We start from the raw sequence: 27,514 nt of genomic DNA, 5'->3' as shown, positions 1-27,514 counted from the left end.
AATATTGAAAGTTTAAAATAATAATCAGAATTTGTCCTGTTGGAAATGCCCCTGTAGTTTTCAGTACTAACCTACAAGGTCCCATCTGTTTCAGATACGCCCTTTACACTGGAGAAATGAAGAAAATATTTAAGGCCCCTTTGTAAACAAGCAAGAATTAGGACTGTTGGAAATTATTTTAATTATTAATTCTTCAATGGTTGCCTTAGGCACTGCACTGTTTGTAAAACTCTTTTCCATAGACTATAGTGATATTTCTTTAAAATGTGTTTAATGTTTGACTTCTTAATTTTAATAGGCTTAACATACTGCATTACTATTGTAAATATTTGTATCTAGCTATAGAATAAATAAACACTGTTCTCATATTGTCCTGGTATTTGCATTCCTTGTACTGTTCCCATTTTACTTTATATATTTTTCAAAACCATCTTACCGAGCCATGTCTGCTTATTTAGGTGTACTTTTCTAACATTTATCATAGGTACAAAGAGGATCAGTAAGTATAACGTATGGAATGAGTTTAAAGATTTTTGGAAAACTGGCAATGGCATGCATTCCAACTCATCAGTACTGTTCATAAAACCTCTGCACTCTCTATGTAATATTTAGGACTGTATGTCTCAGATGGCATGCTCCTGCCTGCTCTAGTTAACCAAATGCCATCAACTGAAACCTGAGCCTACATACTGCCCTCTCCATGCACTAAATTCACATATCGCAAGCTATCATGCACATATTTTTTTCACTTCCGACATAAGAACCTCCTTCATTTCAGAATCACACAACATAGCTTGGGTCACCCTGTGAACACTGTGGGGCTGATTCACTAAAGTAATCATGAGTAAAGGAAGTAATACTATAGGAGTACTCTTTTTGAATACTCTGACATGCTTTTGTGCATTGGCCCTGAAATGGCCTACTCCCTATCAGTGAAGTGGAAAGGTGCACTGTCCTTTCTAGGTGTACTAACTGTATATGAATATTCACTAAATAATGGCATTTTAAATATTTTTGGGCCATTTCATATATTCCTAAAAGAGTGCGTAAATGAGTAAATTAGGCATACTACTTTATGAATTGCAAAATGCTTTTTTGAATAGTTGACGACTACCATAATGCTCATGTCCTCTTCCACACCTCCATGGAGATTATAATACAGCAATTGTACCCAAAAATCTACAGTCACATTTTTGTTCCCCAGGAGCAATTCTGACTTTCGTACAGTACTACTGAAACATAAAAAATACTCAACCAATATGTGCCAAAGTCCATGGTCCGCTCTAAGAAGGCACTTACGTCCACATGTAACCCCAGAAATGATTTACCGCACAGATACAGGCCAAACGTGTTCAATTGCAGCACACCTTCACTCTGTCATTCAGTGTGTGATGCAAACACCACGTTCCATTGTGTGTCACCATGCATTTGTGTCACCTTCCCTAAGATACTAGCATCAACAGTGATGACACACATTCTCCCCAAACAGAAGGTTTTTAGTATAGGTGCAGACACAATAGCCCACTTCAGTTTCCCTATGACCTCCCGCTGTTAACCAGTTCACTCATATTCTACATCCGTTAGTAAAAACTTTCACATGGCTTTCATTACTGCAGCAATATTTATCATAACTTTGCTGCACAATTTAGATAGTGCCACGACTTACTGGAATTCATCATTTTTTGAGTCAGGAGCTGCTGCACAATGTATTTCACCCACTAGCTCGTGGTTGAGCAAAAGATCTTATCAGTGATAATTTATCCAACATAAACAACTTGATACTCCATCGATGCACTATTTTTACATTCTGCGTAGCTTCCTTTAGATCTTTAGATGTAGCTATGAGCTACGCTTGCTCATATAAAACGCCATCGATGATATAAATTGATGTATCGTTCTGAAAGTATTTTACATTTAGATACATATCATTAAATACATGATACATTCTCATTAAAATGGAGAGTGCACAAAAAAAGGCCAAACTGCATTATTTTAGGTTGGTACAGGCCATGTTAGTGGTGTTGGTATTCACCTCACAATTAAATTTGATGAACGCAGATCTCAAATGAGAAATTGGAAACACCATAAACTCTGTCTACATGCTCACCAGTTTATTTACTTTAAGCAGAGTATGAACATCCATCACAATATTGTCATTCAAAGCTCTTAGGTTGACACAAACACAAATTGTCACCCTCCTTCTTGGGCAAAATTATTGGCATCACCCATTCAGAAGACTAAACTTCTTAAACAATGTTTGGATTGCACAAAAAAACAAATGAGCTTGAAGCAGTGTTTCCCAATATGGGACCTCAGAAGAAACAGAATTCTCACAATATGCTTGCCAATGGGGATGTTCCCCCGGTGGAAGAATGCACCACTAGGGGTACAGTCTTTGCCCAGTATATACCAGAACACACAGTACATCTTCATTAGCTGTTTTGCCAGAGTTTAAACAGATCCAAAATGAGTAGGGGGCAGCCCCTGCCCTGGATTTGGGGACGAAGCTCATAGATAACTTTGCCGCAGTATCAGCCATAATGTTAAGTAACATTAAAGGGGAAGCAGCAGCGTTGGCTATACACCAGCGATTCGCAAATTTGGCTCCAGGAGAACAGGAGCAAAAATTACAAACAATTATTGAGGAAACTTATGCATCAATAGGTACAGATAATTTGGGAACCAGACCTAGCAACCTACAAATTAAGGGAAATTCTGGTAAGGATAACTCGCAGCAGGCATTGGACTCTTCTACTAAGAAATGGAATAATAAGATAAATAAAGAAAAGACTAAAACACAAGGCGGTGCCCGTAACACAAGTCTACTAAAAAATGCTATAATCTGTGTAACCCTAAAAATATTAAAACACCTGATAGGTATCAGGATACTGATACACGTTCCTTTCGTTCCTTTCAGGATTCATCCAAAAAACATTAGGAGAGAGGGAGACGATCAGAGCACAAATCAGAGGAGTATGGGAAACCAAAGAAGGACTCACAACGCTCATCTGACTTTATTAAACAGGAAGACAAACCTACACTGTCCAAGCCTCAATTAAAAAAGAAGAAGGTGGCTGGTCCTAAAATCAAGCAGGCCACGGATATTGAGGACTCAGCTTCTGAGCGGGGAGTAGGCTTTGACCATTCTGGAAATCGCAGCAGAAGGTACGATAGTTTGCTAGCATCTTAGGGAGTGTCTGGCAGCAGTGGCAATGAGTGCATATATCCAAGTGGAAACACTGGATTGGAGAGCGAATGTTCCGCATCAACTATATGAGATGCCACTCCAGATGGAGAGGGAAATACAACGCCCCATTAATGTTCTCTTTTGTAAGAACTTTTCTTTCGGCTATGACATTCTCTTTGCTGAAAAGTAATAGCCACAGGAGTTTGTGATGGACTGCCCCGAGGGTGAAACAGTAATTTTACCTGCTTTTTCTGACCTCATCCCAGATGCAGTAAAACATTCATAATCTAAGGAATGGGCTTTAGTACAAGGTCATGCATTATACCACAACCATGTGGGGTGGGATGACGGTTTCCCTTATCACATCACACCAGTGAGGTCAGCCCCAAAACCTCAAAGAAAATACCCCATAAAAAATTAGGACAAAAAACAAGTTAGAGAAATACTCAAACAACTTGAATGGCAAGGTGTAATTGAAAGTTGCACCTCCCTTATGAACAATCCTTTGTTTCCAGTAAGGAAACCAGGCCATTCATACTCTCTAGTATTGGATTACAGACATTTAAACACCACTACACACACATTTGCTGTACAAAATGCACACAACGTGACACTAATGAATAACATAGTGTGAAAAGATCCAAAACCACTTTAGACATTTCCAATGGATTTTTCTGCCAAAACATAGTGCTTGAAAGCAGGTACTTGACCACATTCAGTGCACTAAGTTCTCAAAATCCGTTCTGTCGATTGCCCTAAGGGTAAAAGAACAGCCCAGGGTTGTTTTCAGCCCGGGTTACAACCTTTTTGCAACAATTTGATCACCAGGCATTGTCCTATGTCGATGACAAATACTTGACGGATGATGACCTTTCAGCTCACTTGGCTAGAGTCGATCACATTGTTTTGGGATTGCTCTCATGGGCTAGAAATTAAATTGAAAAAAATCATAGATAGCCCACCTCAGTGTCCTATTCATAGGATACGAGTTGTCAAGTGAAGGCAGTAGCCTAGCGACACACTTCCTCGAGAGGTATGTGCTTTTACAACCACCAAACACACTGAAGAAACCCCAATCAATATTGGGTTTCCTGAGCTTTGCCAGAACATACATTCCTGACTACGCATTGGGCATCTGAACACACACTGCTGTTTACAAAACTTTATTCGTCTTTCTGCAATCAAAGTTTATACTTATTACAATTATATAAAAAATAGATATATGCAACAAAACAGAAATACATCATTAAAACCAGTATAATAAAAATAGAATGCCGCTATAAAAACCTTATCATAAAATATGCTAAATTGATTGTATTCACCGTACACAATGCTAGGCAGTGTATTCTTTATGGTATTTTGCCTGAACACACACAAATACTGCATTCAGTACAAGCTGGTATTTTAGCATCAAAACACTTACACACACACGTGTGAACACCACCACAAACCTGGTGATCCGTATAATTGTGGGTGCATCAAGATACACATATGCCACATTAAATGAAGGAGACACTGTACCAATTGCATATACATCACATTTATACATCAATGCAGAGATATTTCTTGCTCCAACAGAAAAGATTCTGATGGCAGTACAGACTGCTGTAGTGAGAGAAAAATCATTAGCTCAGGGGAAACGCATTATTGTTGTGTCTCTTGTGGCCTGAAAGGCTGTCACAAAAGCCAGCATTCCAAACGCAAAAGAATTACATCCATGATGAAGGAAGTGGCCTGATTCGGGTTACTCGAGTCACTCAAGACCACCTTTCTGCCTTCTATGAATGAAGAGTCGGTCAGACAGTAGAGAATACAAACCAATAATAGTTTATTCAAATTGTGCTCAGAGCGGAGCCCTGTCTGCCCAGTCGCTAAGAGCGCTGCAGAGCCAATCTAACTTCAGCAAACATAACAATACATTATGTACATTTCCGAATCAATGAAAACACGCCTACCATGGAATTCTCCAGAGAAATGCAGCTGGACAGTAAATTATAAAGAAGTAAGTTTCGGTTCTGAAGCCGGGCACACATTATCTAGCAATCAAGGCCATCCTGCCTGAGCCCGCCACTAGACAAGTGGGAGAGGGCTTACATCTAGAGGAAAGGTATGCGCTCATAAGAACAGAGCATTCATTAGTGTGGCAGAACTCAGCTCAGAAAAAACATAACCTAAAGAAGGCCGTTTCTCAGAAATGACAGAGAATTAGTTTTGATCATGATACAAAATGGCGCCGGTACACGAAATGGCGCTGCGAAGGCTAACTTACATAAAACAGTACAAAGGCATAATTTTTGTTCTAACAATGATGGGTATAGCGGGCCAACTCTCTTACAGCCACAGGTGTAGAATATAAACATAAGCTTACCTGCAATATGAAAATGAATATCCTCTTCCTTATGAATTCATGCCTCTATATCATCTATACTGACGGTTCAGCATAGCCTGCCGTAAGCAGCAATACTCTGCAGACGGCGTTGCCCTGAGGGTAGAATGGAGGATGGAGAATTCGACCCACACGAAACCTACACGCAGTCACTAGCTGATTGCACAGTCCATCTGGATGAACTTAAAGCTCTAATTCTGGCACTTGAGAATACGGATCCCGGATTACCCCCACTTATAGTGTGTGATTTGTATTATTGTGTCCGGTTTATAACGAGTACCTACACTACTGAGGCCAGAATGGATTCAGATTCTAAAGGGTACAGTTATAGTGTGTTATTTGTATTATTGTGTCCAGTCTTACAACGAGTACCTACACTACTGGAGCCAGAATGGATTCAGAGATTCCAAAGGGTACACTATAAAGCACAAGTTGCTTTGGGGACAGGTGGCTAAACTCAAAATGTGTTTGTCACAAGCTCATGTTATACACACACTGAGTCATTAGCATGTAGAAATATACATCGTAGGGAATTCCATGGCTGATGAAGCTGCAAAAGTGCAAACTGCTGCAGTCGCTGCAATTATTCATTGAAGTATGAGGATAGATGGAGGCATTGCGACTGCTGACAAAGCTGCGCGTGATGGCACCCACCTTCTGAAAGGCTTTCCAACAAAATACTCCTACCAATTAAGTGCGCAAAACATTCCATTTCCGGGAGCAGAGGATTGAGCAATACCAAACTCAGATTGCAGGTTAAGGTTAATCCTAGCCTCACATAAGGGCCAAGCAACTGTTCATGCAGGGGTGGCAGCTTCAATTTCATTATTGCAGCACTGCTGCTAGTGTGTTCACGCAGGGGTGGCAGCTTCAATTTCATTGTTGCAGCACCGCTACTGGTGACCAGGGCTATACAAACAGACTAGGGATGTTGTCCTTAAATGCAACATCTGCCATCAGGTGAAGGTTTCCACCATAGCTCTCCCCCAACAGACACATCTGTTGATCTCAGACAAGCCTCTGGCTTGTGTTTTTTTAGACCACTGCCGCCCCTTACAATCAGATGGGGCTTACAAATACATCTTGATAGCAGTGGATTCCTGCTCTCGATTCCTGTGGATTTGGCCACAGCGATCTGCTGATGCCCGAACTGTTATAAAAGATCTGCAAGTCTTTATCGGGGCATACGCAGTGGCCAGATTCCATTCGGACCATGGTCTGGCATTTACCTCCAGGGCTTACAGAGATACCATGGGAAAATTGGGTGTGACTTTGTGGTACTCCTCCCCCTACCATCCAGAGAGAAACGCAGTAGAGGAAAGGAAGAACTGGGACTTAATGCAGTCTTTAACAGCTAGGATATTAAGTTCAGGTCGCAGTTGGGTTCACCACCTGTATAGGGTCCAGAGAGCCCTCAAAAATCTTACTAGAAAATCCCTGGGTGGTCGGACTCCCTATGAGATCCTGTTTGGGGTTAAGATGTGGATTTCAGACCTCGACAGTCCCAGTACAGTGGGGGTAGAAACACCTTTTGACATCAATGAATGTTTAGATGCTTCAAATGATTTAAACAACTTTTGAGAAGCTCAGAGCAATGTCCAGCAGAAACGTACCGCCACTGAAGAACTGAAGGATGCTCCAGCAACTCCTGGTTGGATTCCAAAGATCAGTGATCTAGTACTGGGGAAGATAGTGCACAAAAACTAATTTGGGCCATCCTACAGAGTGCCTTTACCTGTCCTAGTTGTTGAAAGTGCCAGAACTGTACTTCTATTGCCCCTTGCTGGCTGCAAAAACAAGAGATTTGTATCAATAGATCTCATCAAACCACATCATGTGGTCGGTTCTACACAGTAGGCCAGGAGGGCTCCTCAGTAGTTACTTGTCTCCTCTCACTACCCTACAGGAAGTCGCGATGGAAGCTTTGATCAGCGATGAAGCTTCTTCTCTTCTCCTGGGACAGCTAACATTGAAGAATAACTTCTTCCTGTTACATCCACAACCTACTTACAAACCACATGTATGGAAACACAGATTTCAATTCTGCAAACAAATAAAGATTGTATCTACAGAAACGTAACACCAATCTAATCAACTCCCAGTTCTGCGCAGCCGGTAGAGCTGCCTAAAATAGATCGAACAGTCACTACCACCTTGAGGTAGACTGCGTGTCTTTTACATTCTGCTGAAAAATACATACTTTATCCCTCCATGGATATACATTTGGATTACAAATGCATCACTTTTCCTGTTTATCTGGATTGATTTTGTGACTCTCTTTTTCTACTTCTAAACATACACGATCTCCCAGAATGCTCTGCTGTTGAGCTGGTGAATTTGGTTTTAACACTCCATTCTTCATCACACAAAGTGCGCCTTTTCCTGGTGAACATTTCTGCTGTTCCGGTCCCTGATGGAATTGTTTGGGATAATGTGAGAAGTTGGCCTGGCATATGCTGGTCACTAGTTATAGTGGCCACCTTGCACCAGTCCAATTCGACTCTTATGGTAGATAGGTTTAAGACAACCTTTTAAAGAAAGATATCCTAGTGGTAGCTGTGGAGAGCAGCCTTCAGGCTAAGTCTCAGAGGAATGTAAAGCAGCTTGTTTTACCTTATAATCTCTTGAATTACCAAATGAAAGGACACCACACAGGTATATATATATCAAATATATATGTATTTATTTCTTGCAGAATGACAAGGCCTAGGGCCTGTAGAATCACTGGGACTTCACTACTGCAGTGAAAGCAGGTAAGTAACAGACCCACGGGAGACGCATGCAGTGTGTGAACACAGACGCGGGTTCCCTATTGATTATAATGGAGCAAGTAACGGTTTGATTTTTAAAGATTTAGGGTACTTCGAGGAAGTCTACAAGCAAGCCACTTTCAAGGTAAGTAATTCGAGGGCCAACACACACTAGGGCGCCGGAGTGCACGAGTTACCTCACCCACGGAAGCCGGGTTCATAGGTGTCTTTTGGTGTCGGGTCGCGTCGCTGTTTTCTATGGAGACCAAAGAAGACTTGCTGCTCGCGGCGACTGAAGAAGTGTCCGGTGGAATCCAAGGCTGGATTCAAGATGTAGAAGACCTGAAAATTGAAGGGACAGTGTTCACAGTCACTTGCCAGTGACCCGGGGCCAGGAAGATGGATGCCCACGGATGTTGGGTGATTTCAGGTGATCAAGGGTGTTTTGACTCTTCGCTCACAAGGACCAGGAGGCATCGACGATGACCAGCTGCTGGATTTGGAGTGTCCCACAACGTCTGCAGCTGACTGCGGTGTCAGCAACCGGATTGGAGCCAACAAGCCTTGGCAACAGCAAGTCTTGTGTGGAGTGAAGAAAGTCGATGATGCAGACCAGCAAGGTCTGAGGGACTCACTCAGCAAGGGTAAGTGAGGGCAGGCCTGGAGCAACCAGGGGAGCCCTTTGAGTTGATAAAGTCTTCGGGGACCCACAAGCCAATGGGCAAGGGATCGCAAAGACGCCTCTTGAGGAAATGCTTCACAGGAGCCCACGGACACTCGGGATGGGGTAGGCCTCTAATTTTCACTGCAAAACCGGCTGGAGGCTTCGGCCACAAATGGTCCAATGCACAAGTTCATAGAACATCGTGAAGGGGTTGCACTCGACAATAGTGCACGTACCTGGGTATTTCTGTTCCTCATCACTCGTGGGGTCCACTCACCACAGCTTTGCTGGGGACTCATAATGGCCGTCGAGAAGTCAGGAAATCCACTTCCGGGGCTGCAGGGACTTCGGACTCCAGCGGGAGCGGGAAAGTTTGCGACCGTTGTTTCAAGTTTTGGTGCCTGCCAAGCAGGGGAGTCACTCCTTGACTCCAAGGGAGATTCTTCTGTCTTCCAAAGGTAGTGGAACGTCGCAGGACCAGGATTCTTCTTGTAAAGCGTCATCCAGGGTTATCTAACTTGCAATGGCAAGGTGTACCTATCTTATAGTGAAGATAGGGGAGTGACTAGCTCTATGGCCACTCCTCTGGGAGGGTCAGGGTAGGGGGTGGTTACACCCACTTCCCTTTGTCCAGTTTCGCGCCAGAGCAGGGGCAGGTAGCCCCTGAACCGGTTTGAGCTGGCATATGCACAGAGGAGCCTACTGCTCCCCAGTGCAGGACTTCAAAGCACTCTAGGAGTGCACTCACCCAGCCCCAATACACTAAATCCTGTCTGGAAGGTAGTGACACCTCCCTGTGACAGGATGCCTATTGTTGGGCCTCCTCCACTGCGAGTTTCAGTCAGCAGCAGGAGGGCAGCCCAGTGTCTGTGCTGGTGGTATCCATTTTGTGATGCCAGGGATCTTTCAGATTTCTACCGTGTTACCACAGTAGGCACATGTTGTCCCCTCTAGAAGGGTGGGATCATACTCCCACATCATGGACTGATGTGGGAGTATGATTCCAAGTTGTTTGACACCAAACACAACATGTTTTGATGCAGTCATTCCAAAGTTAGCATTAACCGGGAGGTTATAATGCACTTAAGAGTACATGGTTTAACCGCATCCACAAACAGCCACAGAGAATAGACTCTGCCAGCAGCAGAGGGGTCCTGCTCATGTAGAGGCACCCCCTCACATTGTAAACCAAGCACCCTGCCCTCAGGATTGATAGGGCCTGCCTTAGGGGTGACTGATAGGTTTATATGTGTGTGTATGGTGAGATATAGGAACCTATACCTCAGTGAGGAGTGCTAACACTACCTCACCCAGGCTGAAGTAGCAGGCCTGTGGTGTCAGATTGAGTCTGCTTCCCAGGGGTGGCATAATACATGCTTCAGCCCCTGGTAGGCCTGTGAAGTGCCTATGCCCTAGGTACCTAAGGTACCATATAGTAGGGGCTCATAAGGTACCACAGTATCCAATCACGAGTGCATCTAATATGCACACCAAGTCGTTTAGAGAGAACAGAGAGACTGGGGCCCTGATTAGCAGGGACCCAGCCAGACTATAGCCAGAAACCAGTGTATACATCAGAAAAAAAGTGGGGGCAACATAAGTGCAGATCCTACTCTCCTACACAAGCCCCTCCCCCAAACGCAGGGACACTAAACTAACCTTGACCAGTTGAGTCTTCGTGTTCTAAGTGGAAATACCTTCAGAGTCCATCTGCATTGGCATGTTGGGTCCCAGGTCTATGTTCCACTGTATAGTCCATCCCCTGTAGGGAAATGGACCACCTGAGCAGTTTAGGATTTTCACCTCTCATCTGTTTGAGCCATAGGAGGGGCTTGTGGTCAGTCTGAACTATGAAGTGATTGCCAAACAAGTATGGCCTTAGCTTCTTCAGGGCCCACACCACAGCAAAGGCCTCCCTCTCTATAGCTGACCAACGTTTCTCTCTAGGGGGTCAGCCTTCTGCTTATGAAAGCTACTGGCTGGTCTTGACCTTCGTCATTAAGTTGAGACAGTACAGCTCCCACACCCAGCTCTGAAGCATCTGTTTGGACAATGAACTTCTTTTAGTAGTCTGGACTCTGTAAGATGGGGGCAGTGCACATTGCCTGCTTTAGGTCATCAAATGCCTTTTGACAGTTAGCTGTCCACTGAACCTTTTTGGCATTTTCTTAGAGGTTAGATCATTTAAGGGGGTCACTATAGATCCATATCCCTTAAAAAACCTCCTATCGTACCCAGTCCGGCCTAAGAAGGCTCTAACCTGTGTCTGGGTTGTTGGAGCTACCCATTCCATTATGATCTGGATTTTGCTCTGCAATGGTTGAACCTGACCTCCACCTACAAGGTGGCCCAGGTACACAACCTGACTCTGCCCTATCTGGCACTTAGTGGCCTTGATAGTGAGGCCTGCTTTTGGCAGGGCCTCCAAAACATTTCTCAGGTGGACCAGGTGATCCTGCCAGGTGGAACTAAAGACAGCAATATCATCTAGAGAAGCTGAGCAATACGTTTCCATACCAGTCAGAACTTTATTCACCAACCTCTGAAAAGTGGCAGGTGCATTTTTCAATCCAAAGGGCATTACCACAAAGTGATAGTGCGCACCAGGGGTTGAAAATGCTGTTTTGGCCTTGGCATCATCAGCTAACTTGATTTGCCAGTAGCCAGCTGTTAGGTCAAATGTACTGAGTTACTTGGCTGAGGCCAAAGTATCTATTAGTTCATCTACCATGGGAATTGGATAGGCATCAGTCCTGGTGACTGCATTGAGGCCTCTGTAGTCAACACAAAACCTCATTTCTTTCTTACCACCCTGGGTTTGAGGTTTAGGCACAAGGACTACTGGACTAGCCCAAGGGCTATCTGAAGGCTCAATAACACCTAGTTCCAACATTTTCTGGACTTCAGTCCTGATACAGTCCCTGACATGGTCAGGTTGCCTGTAGATTTTACTCTTGAGAGGCAGACTGTCTCCAGTGTCCACCTCATGGGTGCACCAGGAAGTCTGACTTGGGGTCAGGCTTAACATATATCTGAACTGTTGCAGAACTTGTCTGCATTCAGTTTGTTGATGTTCAGTGAGGCTGCTTGCCAAAGGAACACCATCCACTGACCCATCATCAGGGTTCTGTGAGAGCAGGTCAGGGAGAGGGTTACTCTCCTCCTCCTGTTCCTCATCAGTTGCCATGAGCAAGCCCATGGCAGCCCTGTGCACACATGGCTTTAATCTGTTGACATGGAGCACCCTAAGGGGGCTCCTGGGAGTTCCAAAATCCACCAAGTAGGTGACTTCTCTCTTTTTCTCAACAATGGTATGGGGGCCACTCCATTTGTCCTGGAGAGCTGCTGGGGCCATAGGCTCCAACACCCACACTTTCTGGCTTGGCTGATAAACAGTCAGGACAGCCTTTTGGTCATGCCAAGCTTTTTGTAATTCTTGGCTAGCCTCAAGGTTTTTAGTTGCCTTCTTCATGTACTCTGCCATCTGGGAGCGGAGACCAAGTACATAGTCCATCACATCCTGTTTGGGAGGTTTGAGAGGTAACTCCCAGCCCTCCTTCACCAAACATAATGGGCCTCTGACAGGGTGCCCAAACAGAAGTTCAAAAGGGCTGTAGCAAACCCCCTTCTGTGGGACCTCCCTGTATGCAAACAGAAGGCAGGGAAGTAAAAGGTCCCATTTTCGCCTAAGCTTTTCTGGGAGGCCTTTAATCATTCACTTTAGGGTTTTGTTGAACCTTTCAACTAACCCATTGCATTGTGGGTGATAGGGAGTAGTGAACTTGTAGTTTACACCACACTCCTTCCACATTGCTTTTAGATACCCTGACATAAAGTTTGTACCTCTGTCAGATATAACCTCCTTAGGGAAACCCACTCTGGAGAAGACTCCAATGAGGGCTCTTGCCACCACAGGGGCTGTGGTGGTCCTGAGGGGAATTGTTTCTGGGTACCTGGTGGCATGATCCACTACCACCAGGATAAACCTGTGCCCAGATGCTGTTGGAGGGTCAAGGGGACCAACAATGTCAATCCCTACCCTGTCAAAGGGTACCCCCACCACAGGTAGTGGTATCAGAGGGGCCTTTGTTGTGCCACCTGACTTGCCACTGGCTTGGCAAGTGACACAGGAGCGACAAAACTCCTTGGTGTCCTCTGACATGTGTGGCCAATGAAAATGAGGGACAAGCCTGTCCCAGGTCTTGTTTTGGCCCAAGTGTCCTGCCAATGGGATATCATGTGCTAGGGTCAAGAGGAACCTCCTAAACATCTGAGGTACTACCAACCTCCTGGTGGCTCCAGGGGTAGGATCTCTAGCCTCAGAATATAGGAGTCCCTCATCCCAATAAACTTTATGGGACCCAATAGAACTCCCAGCAGCCTCAGCAGCAGCTTGCTGCCTGAGGGGTTCAAGATAGGGGCAGCACTGTTGCTCCTTACTCAGATCTTCTCTGGAAGGTCCCCCTGTCCCCAAGAACTCAACCTGACCAGGCTCAAGTTCCTCTGGGGCAGTTCCTTCTTCAGGCTCTGCTTCTCCTCCCTCAGGAGGGGAATCTGAGACAGAGGGGAAGGTACTGCCTTAACCCTACTGCTCCTCCTCTTGGGTAGCATCTGGTCCAAAGTTTCAGGATCCAGAGCTGGTTCAGTTTTATGCATTTTGGCCTGTGACCTGGTCACAGCAAATACCTCTGTAGGTATGCCCAACATCTCAGCATGAGTCCATAATTCCCCTTCAGACCAGGCTGAAGTCTCCAGATCATTGCCCAACAAACATTCGGCAGGGAGGTCTGCACTGACTACTACCTTTTTGAGGCCAGTTACCCCTCCCCAGGAGAAATTCACAACTGCCAGACTATTGTTGGTCCTGACATTGCTTGCATTGGTAACCTGGTAGATTTCACCCAGGATGATCTGTGCAGGGTCCACTAGGTCCTCTGTCACCATGGTGACACTAGCACCTGTGTCCCTGAATGCCAAAGCCTGTTTGCCATTTATTATAGGCTGCTGTTTGTATTTGCCCAGATTACTGGGGCTCACTAGGAAGGACATGTCAATGTCTCCCTCACAAATCAGCATTGCCTGTGTGGTTTCTCTGACTAGGCCAGAGTCCACATCAGAACCTAGGGTCAACCCTACTACACCCTTATTCTGATTACCACCTCCACCAATGACTGCACTAGGGGGAACAGTTGCCTTAGGGGCTTGAGTGGTGGTGGTTTGATCTTTGGACTTGGTACAATCAGAAGTCCAGTGCCCTTTCTGTTTACAGAATTTGCACCAGGGCTTCTTTTGGCCTTTTCCATTTGTAGACTGTGAATCCCCACCAGGTGCAGATTTTTGGGGCCCTTGTGAAGACTTCTGGTCTTTTGGCCTTATCCCCACCTTTATCTGAGCCTTTAGGATCCTGCTTCTTAGTGCCACCCCCTTGGTTCTGGGTTTTCTGCCTCACCCTGGTTCTGACCCATTTTTCTGCCTTCTTTCCCAATTCTTGGGGAGAGGTCAGATCAGAGTCCACAAGGTACTGATGCAACAACTGTTTTTTTTTTTTTTCTTTTTGAAACCGTTTATTACAGAATCCAAAAGATATACAAAGATGGGCCTACAACCTTCAGGCCGGCCGCTAGCAAACAGGAAGAGCATATAATACAAGCAGTAGAACACACGCTGCGGCAGAAGAGAGATCACAGGAGTTGAAAGAAGCGTCGACAGCCACATCATCCGGACCCCACACAACGGTTTCATTTTATATAAAGAACGAAAAAACAAGTCCACAAGGCAACCCACAATCGAAACAGCAGCATGTGCTCCCCTGGGGGGGACCCTACCGATCCACAGGAATAACAGGGGGGGGATAGGTCGGGACGGAGACAAAGTGGACTCAATGCCCAGAACCAGGGAAACAAGCAGGCTAAGGAGACGAGGCCGGTGACGGATCAGGCGTCAGCGGCGGGGTACAGATTCCCCCACGGTAGGCGTTCCAGGGGCCCCACACTTTCACCCATTTCCCAGGCTTACCTCTTGCAACATACACCACCTTTTCCCGAAACATACACCAATCCATGTTGTCCTTCCACGCCGAGACAGTCGGTAACCTCTGGGAACCCCACAATTGCGCAATATCACGCTTGGCCACCATATATCCCAGAGTCACCCACCACGTCTGCGGCACTGAGTAGTCGGTCGGCTCCCACACATTCAGGAGACATCTCCTCGCCTCGGGCAGCAGCGGCACATGCGTGACTGCCTGCAAAACCGCATGCACACCACGCCAGAATCGCGCCACCTCCGGGCATTCCCACAAAATATGGAGAAAGGTCCCCAAAGAACCACACCCACGCTTACACAACCCGTCCACGGCATAGCCCATACGCATCAGACTCGGCCCCGTAACATAGACCCTATGGAGTATCTTGAGCTGGACGAAGCGAAGGCGAGCCGGTATGGCCACCTCTTTCGGGGAGGCCACCGCAGACACCCAGTCCTCGTCATCCAGCTCCAGTCCATCAGCCCCCCACGCCTCACGAAGGCTAGTCAGCAGTCCCGAGCGATCATTGATGAGCTTTTTGTAAATTAATGAGATCGTGCCGTCCGGGACACGCCCATCTAGCACTCTATCTTCCAGAGGGGAGTACTCCGGGATGGAGGCAACGTCCGGGAATACGGAGCACAGCGCGTGACGGACCTGTAGATACCGAAAGTACTCCCTGTCCTGCAACTGGAATTCCGTCTGCAGCACATCGAACGTTTTGAATCCCCCCCTCGTCCAGAGATCGCCCACCCTGCTGATGCCTATCATGTCCCACTTCTCAAAGCCCTTCGAGGTCCACAGGGAGCCCAGCCGCTCAGAGGCATACAGTGGCGTCGCCCGGGTCAATCGATCCTTCCACCCCATCGCCAAGTTTGCCGCGTGCCACACCCGTACCATGACCCGCGTAGGGCCCGTCAGACGCGCGTCGAGCGATCGAGAATAAAGCCCCCGATTATAGTCACCACCCGGCAGTAATAGTTTATCCATCTCAAAGGCCGGTTTAGAGCGGGCCCGTAAAGGCCGTGGTTTATCGCGGCCAGCTGGGAGGCCCAGTAGTACCGTTTGATATCTGGGAGGGCGACCCCCCGTCATACCACGGGAGTGTCAGCTTCGCAAGGGCGATACGCGGCCTCCCATCCCAGAATAGGTGGCGCTGCAGACTCTCCACCTCGCGAAAGTAGCGCGCCGGGACAACATCCATCGTGTTCTGTAAAGCATACAGGAAACGTGGCAGCGACATCATCTTAAACAATGCCGCACGGCCAAGCGATGAGAGCGGCAAGCGCCTCCAACGCGCCACATCCTCCTTCAGGCGCTGGAGGGGGGGGAGCAAATTTTGTTTATATCGGGCCTCAGCGTCCAGGGTAATAAAGATACCCAGGTACTTAAATACCTGCGGAGCGACCTGGATAGGGCAGCCCCGCGGTAGGATAGGAGTCTCCCCGGAGAGGACATACACACAGGATTTAGCCCAGTTGATGACTAGGCCAGAATTGCGGCCAAAGGAATGCAAGACATCCACTAATACAATCAGCGATTTACGCGGGGAAGCAAGGTATAAAAGGATATCATCGGCATAAAGGGATACGCGATCCTCATACTCAGGGGTCCAACGGAGACCACGAATGGAAGGCTCCCACCGCAGCCACTCCGCCAGGGGCTCCAGGGCAAGCGCGAAAAGGAGCGGCGACAGCGGGCAGCCCTGCCGCGTACCCCTGCCCAGCTCAAACGGAGCCGACACTCTACCGTTCACCGCCACCTGCGCCAGCGGCTCGGAATACAACAATTTCACCCAACCGATGAATCCCGGGCCAAACCCAAACTTCGCCAGTGTCGCCCAAATATATGGCCACTCAAGCGTGTCAAACGCCATAGTGGCGTCCAGGGACGCCAAAATGGCCGGCTCTCGTATGAACGGGACCCGCGCGAGCACCCCATGCAAACGCCGCAGGTTGAGCGCAGTGTTGCGATGAGGGATAAAGCCGGATTGATCCTGGTGAATCAGATCGCACACCACGCCAACCAGCCGATTAGCCAACACCTTGGCGAGAATTTTGGGTTCCGCATTCAGCAGCGAAATGGGCCTGTAGGACGTGACCCGGTCCCGCGGCCTCCCCTCCTTATGAATAACCACGATAGTGGCCAGACGCTGGTCTAGCGGGAGGGAACCCGCCGAACGGGCCGCGAGGAACATAGCACGGAGATGTGGCGCCAGCGTATCCGGTCGCAGCTTGTACAATTCGATGGGAAGACCATTAGGACCCATGGACTTGCCGGAAGCGACCGAACGTATGGCGAGGGCAATTTCCTCAGATGTTGGGGCGGCGTCCAACAACACTTTGTCCTCCTCCGAAAGGGAAGGCAGCGCAATGTCTCTGAGCAGGGCATGGGAATCCTCTTCCGAGCGGGAAGATACCGGGGAATACACCCCACGGAAATATTCTGCGAAGCAATCAACAATTTCTCCCGGTTCAGTGACACACACACCATCCAGTTTCTCAATCGACGGGACAACTCGACTCGCTCTCTCCTTTTTATCCAGCCACGCAATCAATTTACCAGCCTTATCACCCACATCATACAGTCTCCCCTGTTGCTCTCTACTGAGGCCCCTGGCCGCCTCCGTGACGAGGGCCTTATAGGCCGCCTGCTTGAGTCGGAGAACATGTAATTTGTCATCCGTCACCCCACATTCTAGATCACCCTCCAACTCGGTTATCTCAGTTTCAATACGGGTCACCTCCTCCCGCTCGTGCCTCCGGGAATGGGAAATAAGGGACAGGGCCTCCCCCCGGAGTACCGTCTTGAACGCCTCCCACAAAGAGACCGCCGAGGAAACAGACCCCACATTATCTTCAAAATATCGCTTAAGGGATTTAACCAACCCTGCACGAATGGTGGGGTCACGCAAGTACCAGGGATTAATCGGGACCATCCTCCCCTCCCCCCTCGGGACAATGTCGAAGTGCAACAGGAGCGGGGAGTGGTCTGAAATACCCCGCGCCAAATGGCGCACCTCCCCGACCCTCCCCGCATGCGCCGCTGGCATTAGGACATAATCTAGCCTCGAAAGACTGCCATGGGCCCCGGAATGAAAGGTGTACTGTATCTGCGTAGGGTGTTTCAAACGCCAACAATCCACCAGCCCCAAGGTGTCCAAGAGGCCGGACAACCACGCTTGGGCACGGGGGAGATCCCTAGGGGGGTGACGGTCCTCAGTTCCGGAAACCACAGCGTTAAAATCCCCCCCAACCACTAGAATCCCCTCCGGAAGACCAAGGAGGAGGCGCCCCAGATCCGCAAAAGTAGTCGTCTGCAACCCTGGCGGGACATAAACAGAAACGAAAACAATTACTCTGCCCTCCATTCTACCCACCAGGACCGTGTAACGTCCCCTGTCATCATGGAGCACCTCATCAACTTCCAACGGGAGCGAGGTCTTAGCCATGATGCCCACACCCCTTGAACCAGACGTGAAGCCCGAATGGGCCAGAAGGCGGTAGCCCCGTCGATTCATAGCACGAAAGGAGTTTCCAATGAGGTGTGTCTCCTGCAGAAAAACTATATCAGGTGAAATTCGTTTTAGGAACTGCAGGACCACCCCCCGTTTTATCCTGTCCCCCAGTCCATTAACATTCCAGGACAAAAGACTCAATCCCCTACCCCCCATCATAGCCGATAGCGATCAATCGTCCCCCAGAGAGCACTTTAGGAATAGCACAACAATACTTTTGCCTTGTGGTACAAATGAACAATACCCCACCCCAACCCAACCGCCCCAACAAAACTCCCCCCTCCCTGCACCCCTGCATGAGCCCAGACAGCCCCCCCCAACTTGCAGTGTGCCTGTCGCCCCTATGTAATTGAAACTAGTAAGGCCCCCTAGAGGAGGAAAGAGCACCCCCTCGAGACCCCGCACCACCTCCAAAGGAGGGGAGACAAGACACGACAGACAAAAGACCCTAAGCTTGGCCGAAAGTGGCAGCATCCGGAGTGAGCCCCCGCATCAGTACCTCAGACCCGGTCCGGTGGGCAGTCTCCTCCCGCTGCCCCCCCCCACCATCCCGACCATGACCCCCAGACAAAGTGTCCAGCCAGTCCCCGGCCGTTTCAGGACGGTCAAAAAAGTGAGTGCGACCATGCACCTCCACCCGCAGCCTGGCCGGGAAGAGCATGGCGTATTTTAAGTTCATGCCTCGAAGCCGCCGCTTGACGCCCAGGAAACTCAGTCTCTGCTTCTGGACCGCTTGGGTAAAGTCAGGATAAAAGTTCACCTCCATGTTCTCCAGCTTAATCGGCCCTTGCAGTCTGGAAGCTTGCAAAATCGCATCCCTGTCCCGAAAGTTAAAAATACGGGCAATAAGAGGCCGCGGAGGGGCTCCGACCTTCGGTCTGCCCCCGGGAACTCTATGGGCCCTCTCCACGGCAAAGAATTTACTCAGTCCTCGAGGTTGGAGATGGGTAGTGATCAGGTCCTCCACAAAGAGATCCGCCGCCGACTCTTCCCGTCCCTCGGGTACTCCGATGATACGGATATTATTCCTCCGGGCCCGGCTCTCGGAGTCCTCCAGGCGCCGATCCATGAGCGCACTTGCCTGACGGAGCCGGTGCACCTCCGTTTGAAGGGCCGCCACCTCAGTCGTGAGGCCCGACGCGGTGTGGGCCAAAGAGTCGACCCGGTCGTTAGTCTTAGAGAGATCAGCTCTCACAAGGTTGACATCAATGAGGACCGCGTCGATTTTGTGCGCTAAAGTGTCAAACTGCTGGCCCACTGAGGCCTTCATCTCAGCAATGGCGCTCATGACGTCTTGCAGAGACAGATCCGTAGGCAAATCCGGGGCATCCGGGGGGCACTCAGAGGACTTGTGCGATCCGCCGGGAGACCCCTTCGGGAGGGTGTAGCGGTGCATGATGTTGGCCTGATGTGCGGTGCCACGCCGGGTCGACTTGGCCTTCAACCGATCCCCATACTGCTTCGTGGCCATCGTCGCGGGTCTCACACCCGCACCAGCCACGCAGTGGAGAGCAAGCAATCAAGGCCGCGAGCTCCGGGGGCCACCCCAGGACGGCAGAGCAGGCCACAGCAGGCAGGCAGGCAGGGTCTCCCAGCGAGGCCACCCCAACACAAAGAACGCCGTGATCCCACTTGCGATAACAGCAAGGGGGCGCAAAAGTGAAAGTGAAAGTGTGGGGTACGCGACTCGCTAGGCCCAGCCCGCCGTTGTTGTTCACTTTGCCACTGGGTCGCCCCCAAACGCGAATCCGGGGTCAGGAGAGAAGTAGGCCGCAAACTTCAGTCGGTGCTCACTCCGGCACCCGAGGTCCGATCCGAAAACGGGAAACGGGTACCACCTCGGCTCAGGCTCACCGACACAGTCCCCTCAACCGATGCAGGATGAAGACAGGATAAACGTAGGAGGTTGCGGAGGTCCTCGGAAGCCTCGCACCTACGCGGCCATCTTGGTTGCGCGCTAGGCTCCTCCTCCGCAACAACTGGTTTTGGCAATTATTAAGGATCTGTTCTCTCATCATAAGATTATACAATCCCTTAAAATCAGTAACTCTACTACCAACCAGCCAACCCTCCAGAGCCTTGGTTGTACAATCTAAAAAGTCTGTCCAGTCCTGATTCTGTGCTTTTTGGGTGTCTCTGAACCTCAACCTGTACTGTTCAGTGGTTAGGCCAAACCCATCTATTAATGCACTTTTCAGGACATCATAATCATCAGCATCCTCTTCTCTAACAGTGAGGAGCTTGTCTCTACCTTTATCTGAAAAGGAGAGCCACAAGATTGCTGCCCACTGTTTCTGGGGGACCTGTTGAACTCTACAGGCCCTCTCCATAGCAGTTATCCATTTGTAGATATCATCCCCACTCTGGTAGGGAGGAACAACCTTTGACAGGTTCCTATGGTCTGGAATGGAATCTCTGCCTCTAGGGACACTGTTGCTGCCACCAGGGGATTCTAACCCCTCTTTCTTAAAAGCTCTCTGGAGCTCAAATGCTTCTCTATCTAAGGCCAATTGCTTGGTTCTGAGGGCAAGCCTAGCTTCCTCATACTGGAGCATCTTGTACCTTCTTTCAGAGGAGGTCTCTCTATGAAAGTATGAGTTCCTCTGATGGACAGATTCTCTGCCAGAGTGAATTGAGTGGTCAGATTCCTTGAAGGGGACCTAACCCTCTCTTCTACTCTGTCAGCTCTCTTAGGGAGAATTCCTCTGTCCTTTGCAGACCCCTTGTGGGTCTGGCCCTTCAATCACAGACTCCAGGTCATCTTGATTTTCATCATCAGACCCAGAGACTATGGCTGACCCACCCCCTGATCCAGATCCACTAGCTCCTAGAGCCAGTCTATGATCATCTGCTATAAGTAGATTTATCAGGTGTTGTGTGGAGGGACTCTGTCCTAACCCCAGGTGTCTTGCAACACACATGGCCTTCAAGTCAAAGAAGGTCATGTCCTTGTACTGAGGTTGGGTGGACCCACTGGCTCCATCGCTTGAGGACATTCTAGTGTTATGCAGTGTTGCACTACCTACACTAGTTTGTGGCCTACTGATCCTAGCTTGAGCTGTAGCAAGGGTGTGTTATCCCTTCACAAACAGCTCTAAGTTCAGTAGAACTTATTGATACTAAGCTTGACTTTATATGTACCTTGAGTACCTTAAGTGGTTTTCAGTTAGTAATTCAAAATAGAGATTTTCTGGTAAAACAATGGCAAGCTGGAATCCCACACGCTGCCCACCAATGTGAGAAGTTGGCCTGGCATATGCTGGTCATTAGTTATAGTGGCCACCTTGCACCAGTCCAATTCGACTCTTATGGCAGATAGGTTTAAGACAACCTTTTAAAGAAAGCTATCCTAGTGGTAGCTGTGGAGAGCAGCCTTCAGGCTAAGTGTCAGAGGAATGTAAAGCCCCTGGTTTTACCTTATAATCTCTTGAATTACCAAATGAAAGGACACCACACAGGTATATATATATCAAATATATATGTATTTATTTCTAGACACACTCTACTAATCTCTTTATGAGATTAGAAGCCAGGAACACATTCAAATATCAACGTTTCACAATAAGTTAAGCACAACTATGGCTGGGGCCCTAGGGGCGTACCCGACCATATACTAAAAAAGAGGTTGAGGAAAGTTGACTTGCAGAATGACAAGACCTAGGGCCTGTAGAATCGCTGGGACTTCACTACTGCAGTGAAAGCAGGTAAGTAACAGACCCATGGAGACGCATGCAGTGTGTGAACATAGACGCGGGTTCCCTATTGGTTATAATGGAGCAAGTAACGGTTTGATTTTTAAAGTTTTAGGGTACTTCGAGGAAGTCTACAAGCAAGCCACTTACAAGGTAAGTAATTCGAGGGCCAACACACACTAGGGCACTGGAGTGCACGAGTTACCTCACCCAGGGAAGCCGGGTGTCTTTTGGTGTTGGGTCGCGTCGCTGTTTTCTATGGAGACCAAAGAAGACTTGCTGCTTGCGGCGACTGAAGAAGTGTCCGGTGGAATCCAAGGCTGGATTCAAGATGTAGAAGACCTGAAAATTGAAGGGACAGTGTTCACAGTCACTTGCCAGTGACCCGGGGCCAGGAAGATGGATGCCCATGGATGTCGGGTGATTTCAGGTGATCAAGGGTGTTTTGACTCTTTGCTCACGGGGACCAGGAGGCATCGATGATGACCAGCAGCTGGATTCGGAGTGTCCCACAACGTGTGCAGCTGACTGCGGTATCGGCAACTGGATTGGAGCTAACAAGCCTTGGCAACAGCAACTCTTGTATGGAGTGAAGAAAGTCGATGGTGCAGACCAGCAAGGTCTGAGGGACTCACTCAGCAAGGGTAAGTGAGGGCAGGCCTGGAGCAACCAGGGGAGCCCTTTGAGTTGATAAGAAAGTCTTCGGGGGACCCACAAGCCAACGGGCAAGGGATCGCAAAGACGCCTCTTGAGGAAATGCTTCACAGGAGCACACGGTCACTCGGGATGAGGTAGGCCTCTGATTTCCACTGAAAAACCTGCTGGAGGCTTGGGCCACAAATGGTCCAATGCACAAGTTCGTAAAGGGGTTGCACTTGACAATAGTGCACGGTCCCCGGGTATTGCTGTTCCTCATCACCCGTGGGGTCCACTCACCACAGCTTTGCTGGGGACTCACAATGGCCATCAAGAAGTCAGGAAATCCACTTCCAGGGCTGCAGGGACTTCGGACTCCATCGGGAGCGGGAAAGTTTGCAACCGTTGTTTCAAGTTTTGGTGCCTGCCAAGCAGGGGAGTCACTCCTTGACTCCAATGGAGATTCTTCTGTCTTCCAAAGGTAGTGGAACATCGAAGGACCAGGATTCTTCTTGTAAAGCGTCATCCAGGGTTATCTAAATTGCAATGGCAAGGTGTACCTATCTTATAGTGAAGATAGGGAAGGGACTAGATCTATGACCACTCCTCTGGGAGGGTCAGGGTAGGGGGTGGTTACACCCACTTTCCTTTGTCCAGTTTCGTGCCAGAGCAGGGGCAGGTAGCCCCTGAACCGGTTTGAGCTGGCATATGCACAGAGGAGCCTACTGCTCCCCCAGTGCAGGACTTCAAAGCACTCTAGGAGTGCACCCACCCAGCCCCAATACACTAAATCCTGTCTGGAAGGTAGTGACACCTCCCTGTGACAGGATGCCTATTGTTGGGCCTCCTCCACTGCGAGTTTCAGTCAGCAGCAGGAGGGCAGCCCAGTGTCTGTGCTGGTGGCATCCATTTTGTGATGCCAGGGCTCTTTCAGATTTCTACTGTGTTACCACAGTAGGCACATGTCGTCCCCTCTAGAAGGGTGGGATCATACTCCCACATCATGGACTGATGTGGGGGTATGATTCCAAGTTGTTTGACACCAAACACGACATGTTTTGATGCAGTCATTCCAAAGTTAGCATTAACCGGGAGGTTATAATGCACTTAAGAGTATATGTTTTAACTGCATCCACAAACAGCCACAGAGAATAGACTCTGCCAGCTGCAGAGGGGTCCTGCTCATGCAGAGGCACCCCATCACATTGTAAACCAAGCACCCATGCCCTCAGGATTGATAGGGCCTGCCTTAGGGGTGACTGATCGGTGTGTGTTTGGTGAGATATAGGAACCTATACCTCAGTGAGGAGTGCTAACACTACCTCACCCAGGCTGCAGTAGCAGGCCTGTGGTGTCAGATTGAGTCTGCTTCCCAGGGGTGGCATAATACATGCTTCAGCCCCTGGTAGGCCTGTGAAGTGCCTATGCCTTAGGTACCTAAGGTACCATATACTAGGGCAGAGCTTTCCAAACTCTGTGTCGCGACACGGTACTGTGTCGCCTGCCATGTGCTGGTGTGTCGCGCGACGTCGACCAGATGCGGTAAAATTCGCTTTTTGAACAGGACTGCATGTCAGTGATGCAGTGCGGTACGCGGAGGAGGAAGAGCGTTCCCTTTGACGTGCGCGTCAAATGCGCTATCAGTTCACAGAGCCGCCTCTGCTCCCCGTTCCATGCACTCAGTACGGCGCAGTTTTGACAGGAGAGGCAGCCCGGGTGCTCCCGCAACCATCACCACTTAAATTATTTAATTTTACTCTGAACATTTAGAAAATGCAAGGTGCATCAACAAGTGACCAGCAAGAGCGGCATTGTAAAATAATCCGATTAGCTTCGGCAATATTTGTAAATCTACAAGTCACGCGATGAGCATTATTATATGCAATGGTATGGTGGGGTACGATTCGGATGGAGGGCTGAAGGTTAGGGCGTGATTTGGGGGGGCGAGGCTCGGAGACAAAAGGGAGTGAGAATCGTTTTCATTTTGGCCGGTACAGGAGAAGACGGGAAAACAAGAGAGACAGAGGCAGGCATGGGGGGTGGGGGGGGGGGGGGTAAAGAAATGGGAAAACAGAAAAGCTGTGAGAGAAGAAACTTAAGCCAGAGACAGGCACGGGTGTGAAGACATTATTTCCAAAGGACGCAGCTTCTTTCGATAAAAAGTATGCGGTTAAAAGTTGACCCCTGACTGGCACTAATAGTGCTTGCTTGCCCTGTGGCTGGCGCTTTGTAGTTTAAACTACTCTCTGCCCAGTAAAGTTGACTGACTGCAGTTAGACTTTCACTAACACTTACCAACATTGAACTGCAACAGTGAGAGATCCTGGCGCTGTGCTCCAGTCCAGCCTCCGTTTATTCCGTCCTCGAGTGCATACTCAAGCCGGGTCCGCCATTGAGAGTGCCGCTGCCTTCAGAGAGCTTGTGCCATCACAACGCGTCTGTGCTTGCCTTTTGAGCACCTGGCTGCAACTCACCCCCTGCCCCGGCCCCACAAGCAGCACAGTTTGTTTTCAAATTAGAGCGGGTCTCTTGGCATCCCAGGGAAAACGGGGCTAAAGGGAACAGATGGGCTTTACGAGGCTGTCTCCAATTAAAACGGGATGGGCTGCTGAGCTGGAGCCTAAGATGGGAAGGGAGACTCCCAACACTGGCAGGAGTTTTCCTAGGTCCCTCAGAATTCACTCAGCGTGAACGGAAGTCCAACACTCCTACTTCCTGTGAAACAGTAGGAACATGACCCTCACCTTGGGCGGAGGACGAAGAATCTGGGTCTGAACAAAGGAAGCCATGATCCCAGAAATACACGAATCCACACAAAATCGGAAAATCACCCCTGACCAAGACCATCTCACTTTAAACTAAACATAAAAGAACCTTTTTTGTTGTTGTAGTTTTATATAGCGCAAACTCGACCCAAAGGTATCATACAGATTTAGAGTAGCACCAGTTGCGTTACAGATGAAATATTTGAGGTAATAATGTTAACTGTCAACGTTTAACACTAATAAAGCCACTTATTTCAACACAGAAAATCTAACTTCTTCTCTTCCTATACCCAACCTGAAATCATTAATTTCTTTACATTTTTAGACAAATGGATTTGTTACATCCCAAATAGACCATAAAAGTAATAAGAACTAGCACTAGCCCAACAGCCGGAAGAGCAGAAGCAGTAACACACCTTTGCTCCCTCGCAAGGTTTATGCAATGTATGTACCTTTGCGCACATATTTTATTTGTACTCAATCCTAGAACAATTATTCAAATTTGAAAATGGACCATTTTACCAGGCAATACTGGAAGTTGAACATGTGTCATTTTAACCTTCAACACTGAAATGTAAAATTATATATGGCCCTTCACAGACTTGGAAAGTTTGCACTTCCAACCCTGAAACAAAGAACTATTATGTTTGATAGATTTGGGAAACAACCGTTTCAAAATTGCTTTATTAACCTTCCTGCTTTCTCAAATTTGTTTGAAAATGCACCATTTGCCCTCTTTTTTTCCAAATTTTTCTCAGGGGAAGGACCCCCTGAACCCCTTTTAGTTGGTTCCAGCTCGCTCGCTACACTGCGTTACCATGTCGCAAAATGATGCATGTCGAAAAAGTGTGTCACCAACATGAAAAGTTTGGAAAGCTGTGTACTAGGGGCTCATAAGGTACCACAGTATCCAATCACTAGTGCATCTAGTATGCACACCAAGTCTTTAAGAGAGAACGGAGATTCTGGGGCCCTGATTAGCAGGGACCCAGCCAGACTATAGCCAGAAACCAGTGTATACATCAGAAAGAAAGTGGGGGCAACATAAGTGCAGATCCTACTCTCCTACAGATAAGTTATCATATAATGTATTTGGACCAGCTGAAACTATTCAAATACCATATATAGTCACAATGGGCCCGATTCACAGAACTAACTTAAGACAAAATCCTAAACTTACTACCATTTTGGTATTCAAAGAAGGCACTTACTCATTTTGGTATTCACAGAAGGCACTTACTAATTTCGGTATTCACAGAAGTTAGGACTCCTAACTTTAGGACTCCTAAATGCCTTCTGTGAATACCGAAAGACTTAAAGTTAGGATTTTTCTCAGTTTGGGAGTAGTAAAGTTAGGACTCCTAACTTTAGGACTCCTAAACTGAGAAAAATCCTAACTTTAAAGACTTTCGGTATTCACAGAAGGCATTTAGGAGTCCTAAAGTTAGGACTCCTAACTTCTGTGAATACCGAAATGAGTAAGTGCCTTCTGTGAATACTAAAATGGTAGTAAGTTAGGATTTTGTCTTAAGTTAGTTCTGTGAATTGGGCCCAATTTCTTTGTATGACGTTATTGCTCCTAGTACTGTCTCTGACGATTGGGATACTGATACAGTGCATGAAATGCCAGACGATCTACAGCATTCTAGTGTTTTTCATTCTGGAGAAATGTATGAAGGCAGTTCCAATTTTGATCAAATGTTCTGTTTTCACCATTATGGTCACCACTTTCTCCACATGCAGTATTTAATTACACACAGTGGGAACACTGCCCTACACCGCCACGGGGTAAGTCAAAAACATTTGCACAGAAATGTGCATATTTTTTCTAGTCACAATCCAGTTGACCCACAGCCTTAATATTATAAACTCACACCTTCACAGGCTAAGAA

General features: G+C 48.0%; 1 protein-coding gene across 1 annotated transcript in view; it reads left to right on the top strand.

Moving 5' to 3' along the window:
* Positions 1-27,514, top strand: part of LOC146854207 (solute carrier family 23 member 1-like) — a 379,286-nt gene that overhangs the window by 251,330 nt on the left and 100,442 nt on the right. The window lies entirely within an intron of this gene.

This window comes from Triturus cristatus, chromosome 4_1 (assembly GCF_964204655.1).
Source record: "Triturus cristatus chromosome 4_1, aTriCri1.1, whole genome shotgun sequence".
NCBI classification, from domain to species: domain Eukaryota; kingdom Metazoa; phylum Chordata; class Amphibia; order Caudata; family Salamandridae; genus Triturus; species Triturus cristatus.
The sequence above is the reverse complement of the archived record's forward strand: the minus strand, read 5'-3'. Positions and strand labels throughout refer to the sequence as shown.